Source organism: Diabrotica virgifera, chromosome 5 (assembly GCF_917563875.1).
Source record: "Diabrotica virgifera virgifera chromosome 5, PGI_DIABVI_V3a".
NCBI lineage: Eukaryota > Metazoa > Arthropoda > Insecta > Coleoptera > Chrysomelidae > Diabrotica > Diabrotica virgifera.
Window position 1 is genome coordinate 221,677,225 of NC_065447.1, and position 26,043 is coordinate 221,703,267.

The following is a 26,043-nucleotide window of genomic DNA, read 5'->3' on the forward strand; positions in this document are numbered from 1 at the left end:
ATTTTTGAAAAATTTAATTTTTTCAAAATAACTTAAAAAGTATTAGTGATAAGAAAAATCTTAAAGAGTAAAAAAATGTAGGTTTTGCTATTATAAATATGCTAGTTTCGTTTTGTTTCTCCGTAAGACAAAAATTGGTTAACATATGGCTGTTCAAAATTTGCATACACTCGTGATTAGTGACCCATTCAAGCTTTCTCAATAATAACCCTTTCAAAAATAAACACTTTAAACCGGTGATACTGACAGATCATATAAAAAATAGATAGGTAAGTAAATTGTTTGTAAAGCGGTAGCGATTAATTTCATTTGGGGAGCTAAACACGGCGAGATTTTCATGATTTTTTACAAAAAAAAAAAGAGGGCCAACTTTATTTTGAGCGTAACTCGCTTATTTTTAATGTTAAAACTTGTGTTAACAATAAAAAAAAATGTTTTTATAAACACTTAAAAAAAAGTTTAAACGGGTTTTTCCCGAAAAGTGCTTAATTTTTCGGTGATTTCACCTTGAAATATTCGATTTGGAATTGGACGAAAAAGAACGTATTTTTCATGAGCTACAACTTTGTTTTTATTTGATTGATAGACTTTACTGATACACCATTTTTTTTGGGTTTTTATAGGCTACAGTTTTGTTAAGAATATTTTTTTCGATAAAATATTTACTTTTTGAGTTATTTGCGAAAAACCGTCCGAAAACGTAGTTTTTTTTGTCGAAAAATCAACATTTTCAATGGCAAATAACTCGAAAAGTATTGACTTGCGTAAAAAACTCTATAGAACAAAAGTTGCTTAAAATCAGTCAATTTATCCATTTCCGGTCTTATCTTGAACGTATGTGTTTTCACCCCCGAGAAGGGGTGACTGTCATCCCCCAAGTAAAAGCAACCAACGGCACAATTTCAACTTTGAATTGGAGGGTAAGTAGAACCTAAATCCAAATTTTTATGCAATTCGGAGTTGCCCCTGAAAATTACACGGTTGACTTGATTCCACACATCGCGTATTGCTGCTATTTTGTCGTTCCTTACTCGTTTAGACCTCGTGTCGTCATCGTCAAATCGAACAAATCTTAGCAAATTTTTGAATCGTTTTAACCCCAGAGCAGCCTTAAATATTATAGTAGGTCCATAAAACTTACTCCAAAGTATATTTACATTATGGATGTTGGCACTTAGGTGCCCTGCAGTTAGTAGTAGTCTAATAAAAGCATATAGCTCTGTAGAGTCGCAATATTTCCAGTTCTCTATCCCCAGGACTTTTTCGGCTCCTTTATTTGTACACTTCACTATTTCGTTCACAATTTTTTCGTCCACAAACAAAAGGAATCAACAGGATCATCTACACGTTGACGAGGGGCTAACATTATTTTGTGAACTTTGCTTTTTATTATGTCGCAGGATCGCATACAACCTATCGGTTGTAGTTGACTTCCAGTTAATTCCATCTTTAGTTTAAAAAATTACACACTCTGAAATCTGGGAACTTGTGCTACACATTCTTCTTCATTATCACTCAACACTACTTGCTGATCATCCTTTTCACTTGCTTCCGAAAAATGATCTTAAATTTCAGTCACTTTCAATGCCACCTACTTCAGGAGATTCTTCATCTTTGGAATCCCATAAAAAACAATATCTATACTGTTATATTTCTATTTGATCTGAAAATTAAATTTTGATAATTATAAGCAGAATTCAATTTGATATAAAATATTTTCAATTTTCTCAACCACGGGCATATAAATTTAGAACAACCTGTATACAACAAATTGTTATATTTAATTTTAAGAAGTGATTAAACGAAACTCGGGACAATGCGCTTAGAATAAACAAAGTGAATGGCGCGTACCATTATCGTTGTTCGCGGAAGGTTCGATCATTAGCCTATGCTAAATAAAACTCAAGTGACATCGATAATAGGTCATTATCGTTGTTCGTGGAAGGTTCGATCATTAGCCTATGCTAAATAAGACTCATTTGAAGTAGATAATAGGTCATTAAATTTTGTAAATAGTAGAAAGTAATTTTAGAATGGGAATTAACTATTTTTTTTTGGAAATCCATTAAGCATATTTAGAAAGTAGGGGAATGAATGGAAAAGATAGATCAGAATGTTTTGAGCTGTCGTGAAGTGAAGTCCAGTAGTAGACGGTAGTGTACGGAGAGTGAGAAAGCCGGTGTAGTTCTGTGAGTGTGGAGTATCTATCGTGGAACGAGAGGTAGGCCAGGTTGAGAGTAAAAGAACCTCCTTGAGCCAAGAGTGTCCCGGTAGCTGATTGCAGTTTCGAAAAAGGTAGAATACAGCATCACGACAGAAGCAGGAACGAGAGCTATACGAGCTAGTTTTCAAAGGAGAACATTACTGAAAGCCAGGACGAGGTGTTGATCGCAGCCAAGGATAGCAGGAAACGGGTCTTGTGTGAAGACATTCTCAGTTCACCAGAAAAAGGTCAGTCTCATTTGTTTGGACATGAATGTATGGGTTTTTCGTATTAAATACCACATTATAAATTGAAGAACATAATAAATAATATCAGAAAAGCTTCATCAAACTTAAATAGAATTGTTGCTAATAAATCCTAATAGTTAAATGTTAATAAAAACTTTCAATTGGAAACCAAAAGGAAATAAGATTCCCATTTGTAAATGTTATGTTTAAGAATAATAAGATCTAGCAAATATTAAGCAGTGATTGCCATTTAAATAAAATAAACAATATTTTGATTATAATTGTAACCCATATGTGTGTATTATTTTACTCTGTTCTTTCCTATCCCGATTAGGAACCATTGAGAAGTACTTAGAAGCCACGAGAGTAAGTAATTAATTTTATAATTCGCCCTGAGATTGAAAACATATTGATATGTGATCTGGTAAATTAATTAGATTATGATTAATGCATTGATTAAATTAAATGACATATAAGAATATTATCTCATATCAATAATAAAGATCACATCAATACCTACTGCAATAATGTATTAGCAATATCTTGCAGTTCTGCAGCTGATAATGGTTTTCGGGACATTTTATTCACACTATCTACTTTCACTTTTTTCCTATTTTATATTTTGACTTAAAATTTTCCAAAAAACTTTATCATGAATTATGTTTTATTGTTGTGTTAGTTAAAATTATAAACTAAAAAGTTTGTCACTCAACTTTTTTAAGTAAACATGAAACTAACGAAATATGATTACAAAATGTTTAAAAACTAACAACTCCTTTTTTAATGTGTCTAAATATTTAGGACAAATCCCATTGTTATCTACATACTTCAGAGATTAAACAGTAAAATTTTCAAAAGGAAATATTTACAGCGACCAAAGATACAGCGACGTAAATTTGAAAAATCATCAAAATTTATTTTCGGCATTTTTGTATAAAATTTGATTTTTGAACATGTTCCACCAAATCTAGATAAAAATAAACTTCATATTAGGATTCAGCGACCTCGAAAACATAAAAACAGATCAAAATTAGTCATTCATCTTAAATTTGATTTTCATGGGCGTCATAAAGATTGCTGCCTCTCGACTAATATATAGATAGAAAAGTATTTTTTTTATTGTATTCCTATGATAATTCGAGAAACTGGTCAAGATTGGAACGCTGTAAAACCTAGATAATAAATAAAATTAAACAACTTTATAGCGAAAATTGTTCATTGAAAAATCCTCTACAAAATCGCTATGATGTTATTTTATTCTGAAATGAACGGAAAAAAAGTTATAACCTCCATAAGGAAACTTCTTACAAAATTTTCTCATATTTTTATTTATAACTTTTTTGTTAGTCACTTGACGATAAAAAGTAATAGACATAAAATTGTGGAAAATTTAATTTTCTACATTTTATATGTAATTAAATTTTCTGTAGGAGTGCTAGTTTAGAAGATAGAGCGCGAAACCCTTTGCACCCTTTTTTCCAATATGGCGGCCGGGGGACAAGGGTGGCGACCCCAAAAACTTGAACTTAAGCTTCTACTGAACCCCCCTACACATTAAAAAAATAAAATTGACTCCTCTAAGAAATGAACCTAAATGTAACATTTTAATTGACTATTACTTATTCTTTTTATTGAAAAAATTTAATTCTTATAATTTTTCCATAATAATACAATTTCTTCTTGTTTATTATATGACTCGTCTTAAATTTTTATACAGAGAAAAAAATTTTACTATATTTTAATAATTAAGCATAACCAATTATATTATTCTCACTATTTTACTAATTATCGAGAAGGAATTTATATCTCCGTTAGATACGAAATTCCACGTTTCCGGTACGAGGAAAAGAAACGAAAAAGAGGCAGCGCCCACATAGGTACGTGAAGATCTGTCTGCGCGATCTTCCATTAGATTAACGTGATTTATTCGATAATATTTTCACATTACTACATTGTGAATATTTATATGAATCGGTATCCGAAGAATTTATGTATGAAATTTGTCAAAACGGTCAAAGTAAAACCTCATACCAAGAAATGGAGATGTAGATGCTCCGTCTTGTTTTTATAATAAATCAAAAGAATGTTTGTTTGCGTTGTCAACAAGTTTAGTCATTGCTGAGGCTGTAAATTATAGATATTTAAAGAAATTACGTTTCATTTTATAGGAAAGTGTAATAAAATATTTAATATAATAAATATTTTATACAGGGTGTTAGTAAATAAATATGACAAACTTTAAGGGGTAATTCTACATAAAAAAATAATGACAGTTTGCTCTATAAACGTATGTCTGCAAATGCTACATTTCCGAGATACGTTGACATTTTTATTTCAAACTGCCAATTTAGTGCAGTCACTGAAGGTTTTCACCTCCGATTTCGTTGAACCTTCATCGATTTTCATGAAAATTAGTGAGTAATTAGAGAATACTTCAAGGAACAAAGGTGACATGATGCCAACTTGCGCTTTTACCCTGGGGGTGGATGCCACCCCTTCTCGGGGGTGAAAATTATTTTATTAAAAATAATACCATAAGTGGATAGAGGGACAAATTATAAGCAAAATTTGTTATATAAAGTTATTACAATAAACCAACACTTTTTGAGTTATTAAAGACCAAAAATTTTATTTTTTCGTAAAAAATTGCATGTTTTAAATCGGTTTTTCAAGTATAAATCAAAAACTATAAGCTTTTACAAAAAAGTTATTATTACCGAAATTGAAGATAATAATTAATTGAACACATTTCTTACATAAATAACTAAACTTATGTTAGTTCAAAGTGAGTTATTGGCAATTGAATGTGTATTTTTTTCGACGAGTACTCAAATCAAAGTATTCAAGCTTAAATAGGGAAAACGGTGCAATGTATAAAATATTCCTGCCAAACATTTCCCAAAGAACATCGGAATACCTATCAAATGAGCTTCAGAACAAGGTAATAGCGTCAAAAATTAAGTAAGTTTTAATGAAAATAAAAGAACCGTCTAGAATTTTTTAGGAAAAAGTAAAAAATAAAACATACGCCATTTCCACAAAAATTAAAATTTATAATAATCCTTACAGCAACTTCTTTATATTAGCATAAGTAATGTTTTCGATAATTTTGACCGGCTTAGAATGCATATTTTTGAAAAAAGATGTAATTTAAAAAAATCGTAATTTTTAAAATTATTGTAATTCTCATATTCTTTTGATAATAACTCAAAAAATACTCAATATACGTAAAAAATTATATATAACCAAATTTTAGTTTTTCTATGCCAAATATTCTACCTGTTTTATTATTTCTATAGGGTAAAAAATAACCGAGGTAGAAACGTTTAAATCTTAAATTTTGCTGTGGGAACCATGCAATCGGGGTCATTTAACCTTTTATTATTAAAAAAGTAAGAGGTTGAAAAGATTAGGTTCAACGTGCTTAAATAGAACTTGGAATTATCTTTCAAACAGTTTTTAGATGAACCTAAGATCGTAAACACAAACGGAGTTAATAAAAAAAACAATAACATTTTTTGGAAAAATTTTTAAAAGATAAATTTTGAAAAAAATTTTGAGCATAAATTTTAACGCTATCAACATGTTCGGGGCCTCATTTAATAGATATTTTTAAGTACTGTGACAAATGTTTAATAAGTTTATGTTATAAAATGCATCAATTTCCCGTTACGTCAGCTTGAATACTTAGAGTTTTTTACTCGCCGAAAAAAATATACATTCAATTATCTATAACTCACTTTTAGTTAACATTAAAAGGTTTTTGTAGTAAGGGGTTTATTTCATTTTTTATTAGCTTCAATTTTGATAATTATAACTTTTTTGCAAAAACTTACACTTTTTGAGTTATTGATGAAAAATTGGTTAAAAACATGCATTTTTCTCAAAAATAATTAAAATTTTTGATCTTTAATAACTCAAAAAGTTTTGATTTATTTTAATAACTTTATATAACAAATTTTGCTTGAAATTTGTCCCTCTATCGAAATATGGGGTTATTTTTAATAAAATAATTTTCACCCCCGAGAAGGGGTGGCATCCACTCCCAGGGTAAAAGCGCAAGTTGGCACCATGTCACCTTTATTCCTTGAGATATCCTCTAACCACTCACAAATTTTCATGCAAATCGATGGAAGTTCAACGAAATCGGAGGTAATAGCTCATATCCACCTTCAGTGACTCCACTAATTTTGTTATCGCTCTAATGGCCGGTTTTTCGAACGCTAATAAAGAAGTTGATTATAATCAAGTCCCCGTAGCAACCATCAAATAACAAAATCGATGTTCGTACGCCAATCAGTTGATTGTAATCAATTATGTTAATTATTATTATGATCAATAATTAATTATTAATTATTAATTAACATAACAATTATTAACATATTAATTGATAAACTAAAAAATTACCCTCATAATTGTAATCAATTATGTTTTCAGCAACCCAATCAAAGTTGACATTGACAGTTGGTGACAGTAATTAGATATTTGATAATGATCAGTTGATGTCATTTTTGATTAGCTTTCGAACAACCGGCCCAAAGACCGGTTGAGCTATGAAAATTAATTTTGGTGTGTTTTAAGAGGTAGTTATTGCGCAGTTTTTGACATACAAATGACAATTTTGTATTCATCATTGGCGCGCTTACGTGTAATGGTCTGACTTTTTTTAAAGAAAAAAATAGTACGCCACTGAGATATTTTAAATTTAAAATTGTTTTTGTATTCCACATTTAATTTATAATAAAGAATCTTTCTTGGTTTTTTTCATACGGTGCAACTCTCCAATATAATAGTACCAAACTATAACAATAACAAAAGGTACAAAGCTACAACAAATGTTCCAAATTACCTCCTTTAAGCGCGCCACGCACGGCGAGCTAAGCTATAATATATATTACAGATTTATTCGCGCTGCATATCCCGAACGTATCCTGATTTTTCCCAGGATATAAGTTTTGTTGGTGGAGACATTGACCCAAATTTACTATGTATGTCTTTGTACTCACTAATAATGCTCAAAAAATTACGGGATCTGGATTGTAATGCATTTTTTTTATAATTCTCATATCATAGTTGCGCGTGAAGTTAGGCGTATTGATGACAGTTGATTTTCAGTTCACCAACGGCAGGCGAGTCTTCGCGAATATCCTATGTATATCTCGAATATGCCTACCCGAGCGATATGGGAGCGATATATTTTTGCAAATATTTTGACGCGATGGCAGCGCCATGTGGTAGAATGAAGAAATATTAATGAAAGCAGTCGTGTTGACGGATGTCATTGTCATTTCATCCAAGAATGCAAGGAAAAAAATTTTAATTTCAATTTCAATGTATAATTTTTATTTTCGCCTAATTTTTCAGGGATCAAAAGACGCAAACAAAACATCTTTATACGTATATTCAAAGAATAATTTGTATTAAGCAAACCTTAGTCAATACAGGTAATAGTGACAAATTAAAATGTGTTCCTCCTTATGATTTTTAAGATCATAAGATTAAACACCAAAAATTATGAATTTTCAGAAAAATGTAACATTTTGTTAATTATTTCTATATTACCTGATTATTTACTTTATTTATGGTACAAGAATTTTTAACCATTATTTTAATGAGTAAGATATTAAATAAAGCACATCATGTTTTCAAAAATGTTTATGCCTACAAAATTTTCAAATTTTTTCTAGCCTTCAAGTTTAATAATTTGTATCACAACTTACGCTGTAAATAAAGGGATGTAACAATTTATGATCTAATCCATTAATTAACTACATTTATTTAATTACTAAAAATATGTAGGTAAAAAAGTATCATCTTCCTCCATAATTACTGTTTTTAAATAACTTTCTATGTTGTTCTGGATATTATTAAAATGAATTATAATGATATCATCAGCAAATAATTTTATCTTACTTCTAAATGTAGTAGCGATAATGAATTTATGCAAATAAAAAATAGTACAATAAGAACTGATCCCTCAGGTATTTGCATTGGGGTTTATAAATTTTACTTGAATAATTTTCTCTGTCATATCATACAGGGTGTCCAGAAAAGATTGGTCGGTCATAAATTATACCACACATTCCGGGGTCAAAAATAGTTTGATTGCACCTAACTTACCTTAGTACCTAAAAATGCGCTCATAAAAAAAATTTACAGCCCTTTGAAGTTACAAAATGAAAATCGATTTTTTTCAATATATCGAAAATTATTAGAGATTTTTTATTGAAAATGGACATGGGGCATTCTTATGGCAGGAACATCTTAAAATAAAATTATATAGGTAGTGAAATTTGTCCACCCCATAAACATTTTATGGGGGTTTTGTTCCCTTAAGCCCCCCCCCCCCAAACTTTTGTGTATGTTCCATTTAATTCATTATTGTGGTACCATTAGTTAAACAATGTTTCTAAAACTTTTTTGCCTCTTAGTATTTTTTACATAAGCCAGTTTTTATCGGGATTCAGCTTCTTTTTTAAGATGTTTACATAAAAATTTTATGGGCGTTTTATTCCATTAATCCCCAAAATCTTTGTGTACATTCCAATTATACTATTATTTTGGTACCATTAAATAGACACAGTATTACAACTGTTTTGCCTCTTAGTCTTTTTTTGATAAGTCACCTTTTATCAAGATGTAACTTTTTTTTCAAAATATACCAAATGATCTAAATTATAAATAAATTTTCAGATTATTAACAGCTCTCTATAATCGTACTTAATCATATACAAATATGTGGCGGATTCAACAAATATTCAAAATATCTCGATAAACACTAGCTTATCAAAAAAAATACTAGGAAGCAAAAAAGTTTTAAAAATATTGTGTTTACCTAATAGTGCAACAATAATAATTTAATTGGAACGTACACAAAAGTTTGGGGGGTTTAAGGGAACAAAACCCCCATATTTTTATGGGGTGCACAAATTTCACTTTAATGTTTTTAAGATGTTGCCGCTATAAGAATGCCACATGTCCATTTTCAATAAAGAATCTCCTGAGCTTTCGATATATGAAAAAAAAATTGATTTTCAGTTTGTAACTTCAAAGGGCTGTAACTTTTTTTGTGTGCACTATTGTATATAGATAAGTGAGGTTTAATCAACCTATTTTTGACCCCAGAATCTGTGGTATAATTTATGACCAATCTTTTCGGGACACCCTGTATAATTTTGAAAAATGCCAGTAATTTCCTCTTATTTCAAAGCTACTTTGTTGACTTTTATTGATTAAGGTAATTCGATAAGTTGACTTTCCTTTTATTGTTTTTGTCAATCGATCAAACAGTTTATCCCTAGTAAATTTCATTAGATCATCTGTCGTTTTATCCAGTCTTTTTACCTTCTTTCCTTCCAAATAAAAAATATGCTTAGGACTTTATGGAATGCTTCTAAATACATATTTGTATTTATTCCCAATCCATACCTATAATAATATGCCCATGATTTCACTCAATTAGCATAGTTATGTTGAAAATAAATAGTAAATTCTTTTGTAGTGCCATTGTTGTGAAGTTCATTTAGGGTATTTTCTAGAAGATTGCTAAATTCATTTTCACTGGTACTGTTCATTAGAAGTCTTAAACATTTATATACTTCAGCTTTAACTTATTGAGAGCCATTATTTACTGTTTTTAATTGTTTTTGCCAGTTTTGATCAACATGCCAAGCACAAAATAAGCAAGGTAGCGGTAAACCCATTACACTTACCCAAGCATTATAGAAAACAGCATCATCATCACACATAAATACTTTAGCAGTTATAGATCCAGTTTCAGTTTTAATAATTTAAAAGAAATGGGCCATAAAAAATTTATCCGTTTTATTTGAAATTAAGTATGGCACAGGAATACCTTCTCCATACTCATCAACAAGAGTACTTAATAGAAAATCATAACTGTTTGTGCTATGTGTGGAATCTATACAAATGAGGTTTCTACCAAATTTCTTTAATAATTCAATCTGATACTGGGTCATTAAGATCAGAACAATATCGTCTTTCTTATACATATTATTTTCTGCTACTTTCGATTGTAATTTGTAATAAATTACAGGTGATTCATCACCTTATTTATTGCACATATTATTTATCCAAGGAATCACGCTAACAGCATCATTTTGATGTAAATACATAGATTTATGTGTACAAAACTCCTTTTCAATTCAAGTATGTAGTTTCATTTCATTTTGCAGATCTTTTTGATTCAACAAATTATGTAATTCGTTTAATTAGCAGTCATGATACTTAGTTATAAGTATTTTCAATGATAGTGTAGCCTACCAATTTATTAGAAACATTAATAACAACAGACACAGGTCTTTTTTTTTTAATGTGAGTTAACATAAACTATTTGCCATGGTCTTCAGGCCATAAATGTACATAATATTTTGTAGCAATGCAATTATTCTTATTTTAAGGTGATTCTGGATATGCTCTAAGTCAGTTGATGTTGACATCCATCCAAAATGCATTACCTGCTACTCTAGAAGAAATATTCATCACAGAAGAACTGAATCCCCTATAGAGAGATGCAATGGGATTTTAAAGTGGAGGCATAGAATTTTACACTCCAACCATGGCTGAATAAAATAAATAATAATGCATGCACTGTGCTGCACAATTTGTGCATTGGTATGCATAATGTACCCCCTATTGGTTTAGGTGATGAAGAAAACAATCATATAGATATTGATTATGGAAATGTCAATGGAATAAATATAGAAGGTAGAATTCGTGATAGAGATCTGCTCACAGGAAGAAGACTCCAACAAATGCTAATTCAAATTAATTTTAGAAATTAATTCAATAAGTTTGGAAAAATGTATGTTCTGTGTTATTTGTACTTTATGTAAATATTGTTCTGAAGCTATTTTCTTGTGGCATTTTTATGATTAACTATTTAGATGGGAAATAAGCCACAATTAAATTGAAAAAAATAATTTTATTAACGTTTCGACGTCCAAATCGGGTGTCGTTGTCAAAATACAAAAGACTACTAAATTAAACAAAAATGTTGCTAAGTAAAAAATTCTTCTAATAATTTATTTAATCTGACTCATTTATATTGGCAATTCAGACATATATTATACATTTTAAAGTAGAAGACTTTAAAATGATATTGCCAATATTTATGAGTTGCGTTCCTGGGACGACTTAACTGAAAGATAGTTCATTCGATTACATGAAATCAACCTCAACTCAAGAATATCCATCACAAAAAAAATCATAGCATGTGATCTGTCTTTAAAAAGACAACCAAATGCAAAAAAAGTGATTTACTATGGAATCTCTAACGCGAGAATTTTACTGTCATCGTTGCATTTGGTTGTCTTTTTAAAGACAGATCACATGCTATGATTTTTTTTGTGACGGATATTCTTGAGTTGAGGTTGATTTCATGTAATCGAATGAACTATCTTTCAGTAAATTCGTCCCAGGAACGCAACTCATAAATATTGGCAATATCATTTTAAAGTCTTCTACTTTAAAATGTATAATATATGTCTGAATTGCCAATATAAATGAGTCAAATTAAATAAATTATTAGAAGAATTTTTTACTTAGCAACAAAAAAATTTTGTTTAATTTAGTAGTATTTTGTATTTTGACAACGACATCCGAGTTGGGTGTCGAAACGTTAATAAAATTATTTATTTAATTGTGGCTTATTTCCTATCTAAATAGTTAATTATGTAAATATGTAGTGTGTTAGCTGTTGTTTTATGAACAACATAAAACATTATGTGAAATATTGACTGTATGTTATCCATGACACAGAACAAAAGTTAAAATGCATGTTTTTACATTTGTAGCCTTTTAATAACCTTATCATAATATAATAAAATAAATGCAAAGAAATTTATGTCTCAGTAAGTTGGAACCATGGACGTATAAATAAAGATATATCTTTATTTATACGTCCATGGTTGGAACCATATGAAAAACTTTTTTATTATCAATTTTAGGAACAAGTTATTCTTTATAAAAGCTTTGCATGATTTGAAACCTTTAAACAACCATCAAATATAAAAAATTTTCAGTTGTATACTAGGTTTGTCAAAAAATATGAATTTTATTAAAGAGTAAACTACCTTTCATTTTTCACAATATCCAAAATTATTATTAACCCTAGAACCACGAAGTGGGGTCACCTGTGACCCCACCGCTCAAATTTTTTTGACATGCGAGTTACTCCGATGATACGTATGTTTTTATGAAAGTTCACATTTAGTCGTAAATGCAGCACATTTCTGATTTTTGACCCCACCTGAGGATAGAAAAGGCTGCTATATTTGTGTTTACTGTGCAGAACATCAATTTAGTATTTGTAAAGATTGTAAATAATATAAAAATAAACTATTCAACTTCTAACTTTGTTTATATCAATGATATCTTATAAAGTATATCGACGGCGGAAAGGCAGGACCTCATAACTGAAAATGAGTTTCTTCGCTTTTCGCTTTAGAATAAGTGTATGTGTAATAGGTGCTGATACACTTATTCTAAAGTGAAAACCGAAGTAACTCATTTTATACAAATTTTTCAGTTATGAGGTCCTGCCTTTCTGCCATCGATATGTCAAATATAAGTGCTTTTATATTTTGACTTACTCTGTATATTAGTATTGCTTATTGTTATGTAACAATACAATTTCTGATTAGAAATCGAATCCTTTATGTTTGCTAAATAAGTTTAAAAAATATTGAAATGTCGTTTATTTTTAAAAATATTTTTGGGGTCGCTGGTGACCCTACCTTGTGAAATTCAGTTCATTCAAAATAAGATAGGAGGTTTTCATACTAAAGCCATCGATACATAGGTTATTATAAAATGATGGTTTGTTTTAATAAAGCAAATAATTTGAAAGTGTCTGAATATAGTTTATTAAACACAATTATTACAAAATCAAATTTAAACCTTGCATGAATTTCTTTTTGTAACACCACCTATATACAGCATCAATTTCATATTTGTTGGTAATGAGAAGATGAGGTGCATCAACATTCAATTGATGGGCAAATTATCATCAATTGCTAAGTTATGTAACACTGCACTAGCCCTTATAAATGGGACTATATCTCTAATATTTCTTAATGGATGGTGATACAGCTGCCTATAAATCTTTGTTTGAGAAATCCAAAACAATGCTCTATCCCATATGTATTTTTGAACAATAATTATAATTTCTTTACTGTCTTGTTAAATGACCCTTGTCTTTAACTGGAGTCAAAAAATGTTTAAACATGTGTATTCACTATCACCTAAAATATAGTATTCACCACATCTTTGTGGAAGAGCTGCAAACAAATTGGATCTCCTTAAAACTCTGCTATAGTGTACAGAACCTGGATATACAACAAATATATCCCTGATCATTTTCTCGTGATCATAAACCATTTGTGCCTGAAACAAAAATATGTGCCTATTGAGTGATATGAATATAAAAATTAACTGCATTCTCAAAATTGTGGGTCCAAGCACAGATCTTCTGTAAAGCTTATCAATATAGGTATATTAAATGCACTTTAAGCGCCAGACTCCACTTGTGATTTGTAGTTGTGCGATAGTTTTGTCCCAAAGATTGAACACATTGTTTCAAATACAAGTCAATCCATTTACGACTAAATAATCATGGATTGACTTGTATTTGAAACAATGTGTTCAATCTTCGCGACTGCAAATCGCAAGTGGAGTCCGGCGCTAACCCTTAACTACAGAGATCAGATATTTATTACCGGTGGGCATTCCTACAATGCAAATTTTGTGGTAACCTCACCACTTAAGTTCATGTGTCTCTGTACCTCTCGGGCAGTTTGTATATCAGTACTAGTCAAAGCGGGTAGTGTGTATTGTCAATATTTTTTTCTTTTGTAACCCACATAAAAATCTTAACCGGTAAAAATTACTAGAGGTCTGTTTTAAGTAAGTATTAATTAGTCTTACATGGGTGAAATGTGAAATGTTTATAATATTTTTTTGTGTTTTTATGGAAAAAGTGAAGAAATGGACTGTGAAAATCATCGGGGACCTTTAATGAAGATTAAATTTGGAGGAGGAAACTTTGCAAAAATGGAATTGCCATTTAATTTTGTCACAATTTAAACTCTTGCAGATTTTTTTTCATGGATGTATAAATTTTTGTAAATGCTATTTTCTGTTTCTTTGTAATTCTATGTTAGGTTTATTTGTTACAAAAATCAAAATTTTTGTTCATAGCATTTATGGCCGTTTGTTCCAATAGACCAAAAATGTTACCACAATTATCGTTTATTAGATTATTCTTTAAAAAACTTGTATTATATTATTAAAAATCACTCATTTCACCAGCTCTCCCATATCTAGAGACTCCAGAAAAATAATAATGCATAATTTTTATGTTTTCTTTTTATTAGCTTTACCTATATATCGACTCTATTTTATAATGACCGGTAAAAAATACTGGGGCTCTGTAACATTGTAATAATGGAATGTCTGTAATTAAGGGTTAAAATGTATTTGTTGGTGAGGAGGACAACTTATTGTATCTATCATTGTCTAATGAAAATTTCTGTTAAATTGTTTCATATTTATACACATTTAAAATAATATCCAATGTCTTTGGGTAATAGATAGTACAGATAGTTTAGAGAGGTTTGAAAACTATGAATGGATAACTGGCCCTATTTGTATACATAAACTAATTTTCAAATAAATTGCATGTCTAAGGCCCGGTTTTTCAGTGAGAGGTTAAAATGTTGGTTAGCTAACCTAGTTTAAATTTTAACCAATATTTTAACTGTCCTAGCATTTTTCAGTGCTTTAAACCAAGTTTAAAAAATTTCAGTTAGCTAACCACTTTTTTTCTTATGTTGGCTGCAGTAATTGTACTTGCGCATGTGCAATTCGAGAAATAATGAGCAATTTGACAGAAAAAAAGAATGTGTGTGTACTTTGTACGCACCTAAGAAGTTATACTTATATATGATTTCAACGAAATAAATATACTTTCAACAGGTTATTTGTATTTAAAGATTAAACTAATTTTTACTTACTACTTTCCAAAAATTTTTATTAAAACAATACTAAAATAAAAAAAAAGTTAGATAACACAAGGATTTGAACCAGGGACCTCTCGATCTCCGGTCGAACGTGCTACCACTGAGCTAAATCCCTTTGCTTTGACAGGTTACAAGATTTCTCATACATACTGACAAAATACTTTAAAATTTAAAGGAAATATACTTACTATTATTATAAAATATTTTATTACTGAGGAAGACAAATCCAAAGACACAAAAATTATAATAAATAATACATTTACTAAAAACACTAATATATTCTTTTAATGACTTATTTGCGCTGATACATACCTACATAATTTGAAAGATTAGCAACGAACTACATACTGTCTGTCCTGCGCATGCACCAGGCAAGTATAAAATTTCACCCTCGATCGCAAAGAAGTATAACTTCAAAAGAATATATAAAAACAATTTCATAACCAAATTAAAAAAAAATGTTTAATGGAATATCAAGTTCGGATTCTTTATTTAGTTCATAGCATCTACCTCGGTTTCATAACAGAAGAGACCATTTACAATTACTGGGACGATTTAGAATTTTTTTGCCGATTTCGTTTGTCAAAGACCAGGGTGATATCGCTATTGGAAATTAGTAGCCAGGAAATAAGAAGTCGAACTGTGTAGTAAATAATTATTTTGCTGTATAGACATAATTATCTTTTAAAAATATTACTAGGAATCATGCATTAAATCCTGTTAAAGTATGTGTAAACATAGATACCTGTTACAGTTATAAAAACATATTTCCTTACAATTCCTTCCTATTATAATAACCATAATAATATATAATTTTCTTATAATAATAACAAGGAAGAATACTTCCCACGATAAAAACAAAATACCTAACTATTCTCTTCAAAATAAACATTCCAAATTCGACTCTGATGCATTCACTGCACCCATGCACAAGCGTAACCACAAAATTCGGAGTTAAACCATCTAACGAGTATCGGTTAAAATCTTGGTTAATTTAAACGGGCTTAATCTCTAACCTAGTACTGAAAAACTGATTAACCATAAATATTTCGGTGACTGAAAAACAAATAGGTTAACCCATCACTGAAAAACCGGCCTTAACCCTGTTTAACTAGGTTAACTCTGTATATGTAATTACAAAAATATTACATATTTTTACCTGTATTGAATATTTTTGTTCCTATTTTAATATGAATCTGGATCTTCCTTTGGTTTATCGATTTTCACATAAGCCCCCTGGGAAATTGCAATAACGAAAATATCTTTAAATAGTCTGTTTTTCATTGTCATTTACTCATTTGGCCAACGAACGTATTCAGCAGATAAAAAAGTGATTCTCCTTACTATTTTGTGTAAACAACTTTTGGATGTGTTGAATGGACCTGTAACATCTCTAAAAGTAATTACCTCATTAGCATGAAAATGGTCAAACATTTTAACGGAGAAATCTTTTGCGAATCTCCTTTTTGATAATGAGAATATTTAGAGTGCCTAAATCTTTCTGATAAGCTTACCTACTACTTTTACTCTGATGATGCCAAAATGTTCCAGGACATACTTATCGCCATCGAACAAAGGCACAGTTTCCTCAAAATAATCTAAATTTTTTGGTACTCCCTAAGTGTCAATTCCTTCTAAATTCTCATCGCTGGATGGATGTAAAATGATCACTCATCTGTAAATAACAATAATTCATTAATAAATTAATACATACTGATAAAAATAATATGTGTACTGTTTTTAGTTCCATATTTATAATGCATTAAAATGTAATAAATACTTACTTTTTTATCTTATTTTTACCACTAAAAAAATGTAAGATTTAGTTATATTTATATAAAAATATGTATTATCACCTCTAAAAATAAATAAGTAAAAGTTAACCAAAAAGTTTTTGGCAAAAAAACAACAATCAAACCAAAAATCTGACAATTTACAGTCAGGAATTGTCAACTGTCTCTTGTCTCCACCAACAAAAGTCAAAGAGACATGCAGCGCGAATAAATCCGAAATCTGAAATATATATTATAGCTTAGCTCGCCGTGCGTGGCGCGCTTTAAAGGTGACAGAATAATTTTATATTCACCATTGGCGCGCGTACGGATCACTGTCTGAATTTTTTTAAAGAAAAAACTAGTACGACACTGAGATGTGTCAAATTAAAAATCATGGTTAAATTCCTCCTTCAATTTACGACAATAATTTTTTTGCCTTTTTTTCATATGAGGCGCCGTTTTTAGACAAAAAAATAAAACATCATAACGTTTACAAAGTATTTCAAATAAGTTTCTATGCATATAGAAACTACCTCGAATAATTTTTAATAATTGGTATAAGCGTTAAGATGTTTTATTATATTGTATAAAAACGGCGCCTCATAATATAAAAATAAGACAAGAAAAGTTTTCTGTCGTAAATAGGGAACTTGCACATTTTTTTATTGCATAATAATGTTCAGTTTTGTATAAATTGAGATTTCCAAAATTTCACGGTTCAAAAACTCATAATAACTTAGAAGTACAAATTTAAAGTCTTCTTTATTTTAAAATAGTTCAAACGACCCGTGACGTCACAGTGTTTAACTATGTAGTTCCGTTTATGGTTATATTTACGGGTATTCTTCTTCTTCTTCTTTAGCTTATTGGCCTCCACCTACTTGGGTATTTGCCCAGCTCGCCGTCGGGGAATAAAGGAAAAATATATATATTCTAATAACATTTACCGTATGTCGTTGTAATAATATATACGTTTGTTGAGATTGGAGTTTGATACAGTTTTTAAAGGAAAGGAAAGAAGGTTTACTATTGAAAATAAAACTATTTTGTAAAAGTACAAATTTTCTATGAGTATTTCAAACAATCCAAAACACTTTTAACGTCACCCAACTGTATTTTTTACTGACGTTTATAATGTCTAATTTAAAATTATATATACAATTGGTGTAGAATGTAAACGTACAACGCCGTGACGTCACGACGCATTTTGGGGTGGCTGATATAAGTTGAATTTTTAGTCGTCTTTAGGGGCCAAACGACAGACAAACAAAACTTTTTTATTTTTGATACAGGTTTTAAATTATGTTCTGTTGTGATTTATACAATTTTTTTGATTTTAAAAATTTTAGGCAAATTCCCTATTGAACGAGAAATTCAAAAATCATTTTTAATTTCACATATCTCAGTGGCGTACTATCTTTTATTTATAAAAATTTAGACCATTACCCGTACGCGCGCCAATGATTAATATAAAATTATGCTGTCACCTTAAAAGGGGGTAATTTTAAACATTTGTTGTAGCTTGGTACCTAGTTAAAATCTTTTGAGTAGTATTCACCCCCGGAAAATTTTTGAAAATTAGACCTTGAAATAGGCGTTTGGGACTCATTTAAGCATCAAAATCTTAGGTTACAAATAACTTTATTATAGTTTTCAATTCCTCTCGAAAAGTAAAAATCAACGACATTATATTTTGTTGATTAAAACTTTAGGAAAGATGTAAAGTTGTATGTTAATGATCCTTGAGTCATAATTTGATTGATGCTCTGTCATACTGTATACTCTACCACTTTCTTATTGAAAAATACTCATATTCTAACAGATCAAAACCCATAAATATTACAAGTAATGTTCATAGAAAGGTTTCAAAACTCAATACAATTTTTATCCGTTCATAACATTTATTATGTGCACCAAATTAGCAAGTTTACTTTCAGTACAATCCTGAAATGGTAATAGGGTAGCAGCACCATTTTTGGCCACTTCACCGTTAGTGGCCACCTAAACCAATAATCTAATATAATAAGGTCCGAGTTTACCGCCTTTACGGAAATCGGAAGAATTTCGACTATATTAGTTCTAACACGATGGCTCTACAATTTGCGACTTATTCTGATTTACAGGTTAGTTTCTACTTATTCTTGAAGTAGGTGACACTGTGTATTAGACCTTCTGTTAACGATATACGTAAGAAAACAGGTAAGTTTTTTTAAGCTGTATTTAAGCCAAATATTAAAATTTTGTGATCAACGTATGATTTTAAGTTTTGGGTATGATTTCTTTACGATTTCATCTGTTTTTAAACTCCTTATTTTATCTCGATACATTATTAAATTGGGTTGCCACAAATGGAACACTTATTTTTGTATTCACACCATTAATGGCCATTTGCTGGCTACTATTAGAACACTTCTGACCTATTTGTGGCCACAGCAACTGTTTAATAGTGGCTACTAATGGAACAGTTAAATCCAATTTTGGTCATATGACATAATTTACTGCCTACTTTAAAAACACGCGTGTTCCCATAGTAGCCAGTTATACTCTACAGGGTGCTTTACTCGCAACGGACCGTTCGTTAACGGTATCCCAAAATGGGGTTGTAAAACAAAAATATAATTTTTTTATGGAGAACCCTGGAGTATGCATTTACTATACATTGACATTTATTTAAAACAAATAAGAAACCATACCGTTACCGGTAAAACATCATGTACATAAAAATATAACTAATAATTTATTTATAAATGTTTGTTATTATTACAGATAATGGCACGGAGTAAAAAGAAAATTGAAATCAAGAAAAAAAATAATAATGTACGACAACGACCAAAACGAACATTTTTTCAATACGAACCTCAGCAAGTAAAGAATGCATTGGAAGCTATTCGAGGTGGAATGAAAGTAAGTACAGCATGTAATTTGTATGAAGTACCCCGTTCCACAATACGCAATAAGTTAAGTGGAAGAGCTCCAGAAACATCAGGCAAAGTCGGAAGAAGTCCAATTTTAGGGAAGATCATAGAAGATCAGCTGGTACACTGGATCAAAACTACAGCTAAAATGGGTTTTCCTATTTGTCGAGAAGGCCTTTATTTTTCAATAAAAAAATTGGTAGAAGACAGTCAACTAAAAACCCCTTTTAAAGCAAATACTCCTGGGAGGAAGTGGTTTCATCTATTTATGCGTAGATTTCCAGAACTCTCATTAAAGCAGTCTGAATACATAAATAGAGCCAGATCATTAATTACTGAAGAAAAAATCCGAAACTGGTTCAAAGAAACTTTGGATTTACTTGGAGATGATAAGCATGTTTTAGATGATCCGGCAAGAATCTGGAATATGGATGAGACGTCTTTCTATTTATGTCCAAAAGGCGGTTTAATTTTAGCGGAGAAAGGTCTTCCAGTTTACAATACTTCATCCTCCTCGGACAAAGAAAATATAACCACTTTAATATCAGCAAATGCTTTAGGGAAAATGGCACCACCCCTTACACTTTTTAAATATGATCGGCTTCCTGAGAAGATCTGCAAAAATATTCCAAGAGACTGGGGAGTTGGAAAATCACCCAAAGGATGGATGACATCAAAGTGTTTTTACGAATACTTTTCAAATGTGTTTATTCCTTTTATTCACGAAAGTAATATTGCGTTGCCAATTATAGTTTTTTTGGACGGACATTCCTCGCATTTAAGTTTGCCTTTAAGTCGATTGTGCATTGAGAATAAAATTATAGTTGTGTGTTTACATCCAAATACGACACACATCCTTCAGCCGTTGGATGTCAGTTTCTTTTTTCCGTTAAAAAGTAAGTGGAAAACTGAAGTAAAAATGTACAGATTTCACAACGGCAGAGATGTCAAAAAACATGACATTCCACAACTCCTTCAAAAAACTATGGATGAAACTGATTTTATTAAATCTCTACAAAATGGGTTTAAAACATGTGGACTTTTTCCGTTTTCTGCTAATAACGTAGATTATTCTAAAATCACATTAAAGAAAGAACCCATAGTAGTCTCTAGCAAAATGAAAACTTGTCTGACACATTCAAAATATTTGGAGTCTAAAATTCATCCCGACGTTTTTAAACAATTCAAACAGTCCAAATACGATGCTTTTGATGAATCATTGTACAATATATGGGTACAGTTTAAAAACGAAGAAGATTTATTACATGACCCTATTGAGAGTGTCAGCAAATTGTCGGCTGAGGAAATTCCTAACCATTATATGGTAGACAATTCCATTGTAATTGAAGTGGAAGATAATAATGTACTAACATCAACTCCAACAGTCTCTAATATTGTAGAATTTGACTTTCCAGAGTATAATAATCCTTCCTTTAAAGAAAGCAGTTTCATAGACAATGCTACAGAAATGTTAATAGATAAAGAGTTAGCAAAAAATTCTGATGTGGTTATGGACAATGAATCGATGGATCTATTGGAAAATAGCAGTGTTATTAATAAATTGACGGACTCGCCTATACCTTCAAATGTTGACTTAATGACTTCATCTGTTGGTACTACCATTGTCTATACTCCGAAAAGAAGGCCTGTAGACCTATTAAGTAACATTCTAATTTATCCCAGTGACGAAAACATTTCCAAGAAAACCAGAAAGCGTGAAATCTTACCTTCTGTGCTAACATGTAATACATGGTTGGAACTTGCGGTGGCTAAAGAAAAAGAAAAAGAACTTGAAATGAAAAAAAAAGAAAAAAAGAAGCAAGACAAAGAGGCGAAAAGAGCCTGTAAAGAAGAGAATCTAAAAAAAACTTCTAGGAAAAATGGAATTAAGATAAAATCTAAAGAGACTAAACAAAAAAAACCGAACTAATAATAAACAAAACAGTTTCCGTGAGTAATGTAAAGGCCCCTGAAGATGTAAAACAAGTAATTGGAAACGGGTTAGAAAAGACCAATCTCACACAAGAATCAGGGGAGGAACCTGTCTGTGAGGAGGCCAAAAATATACAGAATGTAGTTGAAGAGAACCCTCTTGACATATGTACTGCGGACAAAGTATCTACATACGTAATTGTACAGTACGAAAGTAAGTTTTTCCCAGGAATAATTACTGACGAAAAAAATGGCAAGGTTTTAATCAGCACAATGGAAAACTATGGGAATGATTGGAAGTGGCCACAAAAAAGGATGAAATTTGGTATGAAAAGGATGAGGTAATGGAAGAAATTCAACCACCTTTAAAAAAATTCAAGGGGTTACTTTTTTGTTGAAGAGATCAATAAATATTATAAATTTTAGTAATTCGTGTTGATTATAACTGTTGTAATAACAATTTTTTTTATTAAAACTACTATCCTTTTCATGTAATTTTATTAAGTAATTATAATTTTTTTACTTTAGTAATTAAATATAATTTTTCTACTTTTAGTAAAAAAATGTGTTAGGTAACTAAAAATACTAGAAACTATCATCCTTATCTATGTAGAATTAAACAAATGGCCACAAATGGTTTCTGAATAAACCACATTAGGAGCAAAGTGGTCACAAATGGTACAAAGTTAGTTTTTATATGCTTTCTGAATTAAAAATACCTAACAAAATGTCCTTATAATTTAACTTCAAACGTAAATGGCTATTAAATCAAACAAAGTTAACGTCATACGTTTGCTCAATTACAAGTCCACAGCTCTAATTTTTGATTTTTAATGATTTATTAAGGCCAAGAAATTCCTTAAGATGGCCAAAAATGGTGCTGCTACCCTACATATGAAGATGTGCCCTACTAATGGAACTGCAACCTTCTTGGAGTTCTTGTGTATTGACAGATGATTTCTGACGGTCAGTTAGTTTTCTCATTATCCAATCTATCATAATAAGGTATATGGTTTTTTTTAGAAGCCGTCTGTTACGGACTGGTCGTCCTGCAGTCACTGGGCTGCCATTCCAGCATTCTGGAACCCCGTACTAGCTTATACAGGTCTAGTGAGTGGGAGCCATTTATATTTTGATTGTCGATGTCTCCAAACAGTGTTTGCCACCTTCGATCCAATTCCTCGCAGTCATGCAAGATATGGTTGACCATTTCAAGTTGTCTGCTACAGAGTCTGCAGCTCAAATCTCCATGAAACAGCCCCATTGTATGCAGGTGATCCTTAACAGGTGTATGCCCAGTAAGGAAATCTGTTATGACTCTGAGCTGATTCCTGCTTGTTTCAGCAATAATTCAGCCCTACTAGCACATGTCCGTCCGATATACATATAATCTATTGAAATGTTACATTTAGTGTGCATTTCTTAGAGGAGTCAATTTAATTTTTTTAATGTGTAGGGGGGTTCACTAGAAGCTTAAGTTCATGTTTTTGGGGTAGCCACCCTTGTCCCCCGGCCGCCATATTGGAAAAAGGGCTGCAAAGGGCTTTCGCGATGTATCTCCTAAGCTAGCAACCCTACGGAAAATTTAGTTACACATAAAATGTAGCAAATTGAATTTTCTACAATTTTACATCTACTACTTTTATCGTCAAGTGACCAACAAAAAAGTTATAAACAAAAATAAGAAAAAATGTTGTAAGAAATTTCCTTTTGGAGGTTATAACTTTTTTTCCGTTAATTTCACAATAAAATAACATAATAGCTATTTTGTAGAGGATTTTTCAATTAACAGTTTTCATTATAAAGCTGTTTAATTTTATTTACTATCTAGGTTTTACAGCGCTCCAAACTTGACCAGATTCTCTAATTCTCATAGGAATACAATAAAAACAATACTTTAATTAAAATTACGTTATGCCGACCACGAAAATCAAATTTAAGGTGAATGACGAATTTTGATCATTTTTTATGTTTTCGAGGTCGCTGAATCCGAATATGAAGTTTATTTTTATCTAGAGTTGGTGGAACATGTTCAAAAGTCAAATTTTATACAAAAATGCCAAAAATTAATTTTTATGATTTTTCAAATTTACCTCGCTGCATCATTGGTCGCTGTAAATAATTCCTTTTGAAACTTTTACTATGTCATCTTTGAGGTATTAAAATAACAATGAAATTTGTCCAAGATGTTTAAACACATTATAAAAGAAGTTGTAAACATTTTGTCAACATATTTCGTTAGCTTCATGTTTAGTTAAAAAAGTTGAGTGACAAACTTTTTAGTTTATAATTTTAACCAACACAGCAATAAAATATGATTCATGAAGAAGTTTTTTGGAAAATTTTAAGTCAAAATATACAATAGGAAAAAAGTTATGTTACTTCATAGACAAGCGGCACACCCCAAAAAACGCTTATATCTCGAGATCCTGGTCACGGTGTGGTGGATGGCTAATTTTGATCATACTTTATGATTTTGATATCAAAAATTGTTTTTTTTTTGTTCTTCTTAAGAATTTTGGATTTTGCGGTTGCGTCATTCTTCTTCTGGACCGGCGAATTTGTCCTCAAACAATTTCTTGGGCATATTCTATATATGCTTACGGTTATGTTTTATAGTGGGGAGAAAGGTCAAAAATACATTAATAATAGCATAGAACTGTTAGAATCATAATAAATTGTATGAATAAGAAATATATAATAGATAGAAAAGTAAGCCTAACCTTCTTTTTATTGTATCCCTGTGAGCATTCGAGCATCTGGTCAAGTTTGGAGCCCTGTAAAGCCTATATAAATAAATAGAATTAAATAACCTCATAGGGGAAATTGCTCGCTGAAAAACCCTCTACAAAATTGATATACTGCTATTTTATTTTAAAATGAACTGAAAAAAAGTTATAACCTCCAAAAGGAAACTTGTTAAAAATTTTTTACTTATTTTTGTTTATATCTTTTTTGTTGGTCACTTGACGATAAAAAGTAATAGAAACAACATTGTGGAAAATTTAATTTTCTACATTTTATGTTTAATTAGATTTTCCGTAGGGTTGGTAATTTACGAGATATAGCGCGAAACCCCTTTGCACCCCATTTCCAAGATGGCGGCCGGGGGACAAGGGTGGCGACCCCAAAAACTTGAACTTAAGCTTCTACTGATACCACCTACATATTAAAGAAATAAAATTGACTCCTCTAACAAATGCAAGGTATGGCCTAAAAAATGTAACATTTTAATGGCCTAATATACATCTTTCCATGTATTTAACAGGGTACACCGTCCCAGTGTGACTTTTGTTGGCTTCATATCCAGGCTTTATTACGTTCGCGGAAGGTGCTTTTTGGCACTCTCACGACCGGCTCTGGACCTAGGTATTTTGCAGCTAATGCTCTCCTGCCAAGTGCCGTGAACAGCCGTAGTGCAGCGGCATGACAACTGGTCTCATAAGCCAGAGATCCCGGGTTCGAGCCCCGGCACAGACAATCCATTTTCATTTCTAAAAAATGATACAAGCTGTTCACCGTTCCTCGGAGAGTACGTTAAGCCGTCGGTTCCCCTGGACTAGTGTGTACATCGACACTACTTACTTGAAACAGGGTTAAAGACATAAATGGCGCCGAAACCTGTCCGAAAGGATCTACCAGGCAAAAATACCATACGATACTATTATTATTATTCCTACCAAGTAATAGTAATAGCAAGAAATAGGGTAGAGGATAGTACACAACCCTGTTTGCCTCCACTTTCTACTGCCATTTCTTCTATTACTTACACCAAGTGTTACAGTTTAGCTGTGTATCCTTTGTATAATAATTTACGATTTTTAGTGGCATCCCATATCTATAATCTTAGGATTTTCCACATCTGTCCCTATTTACACGGTTGGAGACCTTTTCAAAGTTAATAAGACTTACATATACATCATTACTCCA

At 31.0% G+C, this 26,043-nt stretch overlaps 2 long non-coding RNA genes across 2 annotated transcripts; one reads left to right on the forward strand and one right to left on the reverse strand.

The window, feature by feature from the left end:
* Positions 1-7,572: 7,572 nt before the first annotated feature.
* LOC126884680 (uncharacterized) lies at positions 7,573-12,825 on the forward strand. The gene is made up of 2 exons (XR_007698125.1): positions 7,573-7,895; positions 10,872-12,825. It is a non-coding gene; the product is annotated as an uncharacterized LOC126884680 (long non-coding RNA).
* Positions 12,826-13,313: 488 nt separating this feature from the next.
* On the reverse strand, positions 13,314-17,517 carry LOC126884679 (uncharacterized). The gene is made up of 4 exons (XR_007698124.1): positions 17,276-17,517; positions 17,006-17,166; positions 16,651-16,884; positions 13,314-13,857 (listed from the first exon to the last, which is right to left on the reverse strand). It is a non-coding gene; the product is annotated as an uncharacterized LOC126884679 (long non-coding RNA).
* Between the last annotated feature and the right edge of the window lie 8,526 nt (positions 17,518-26,043).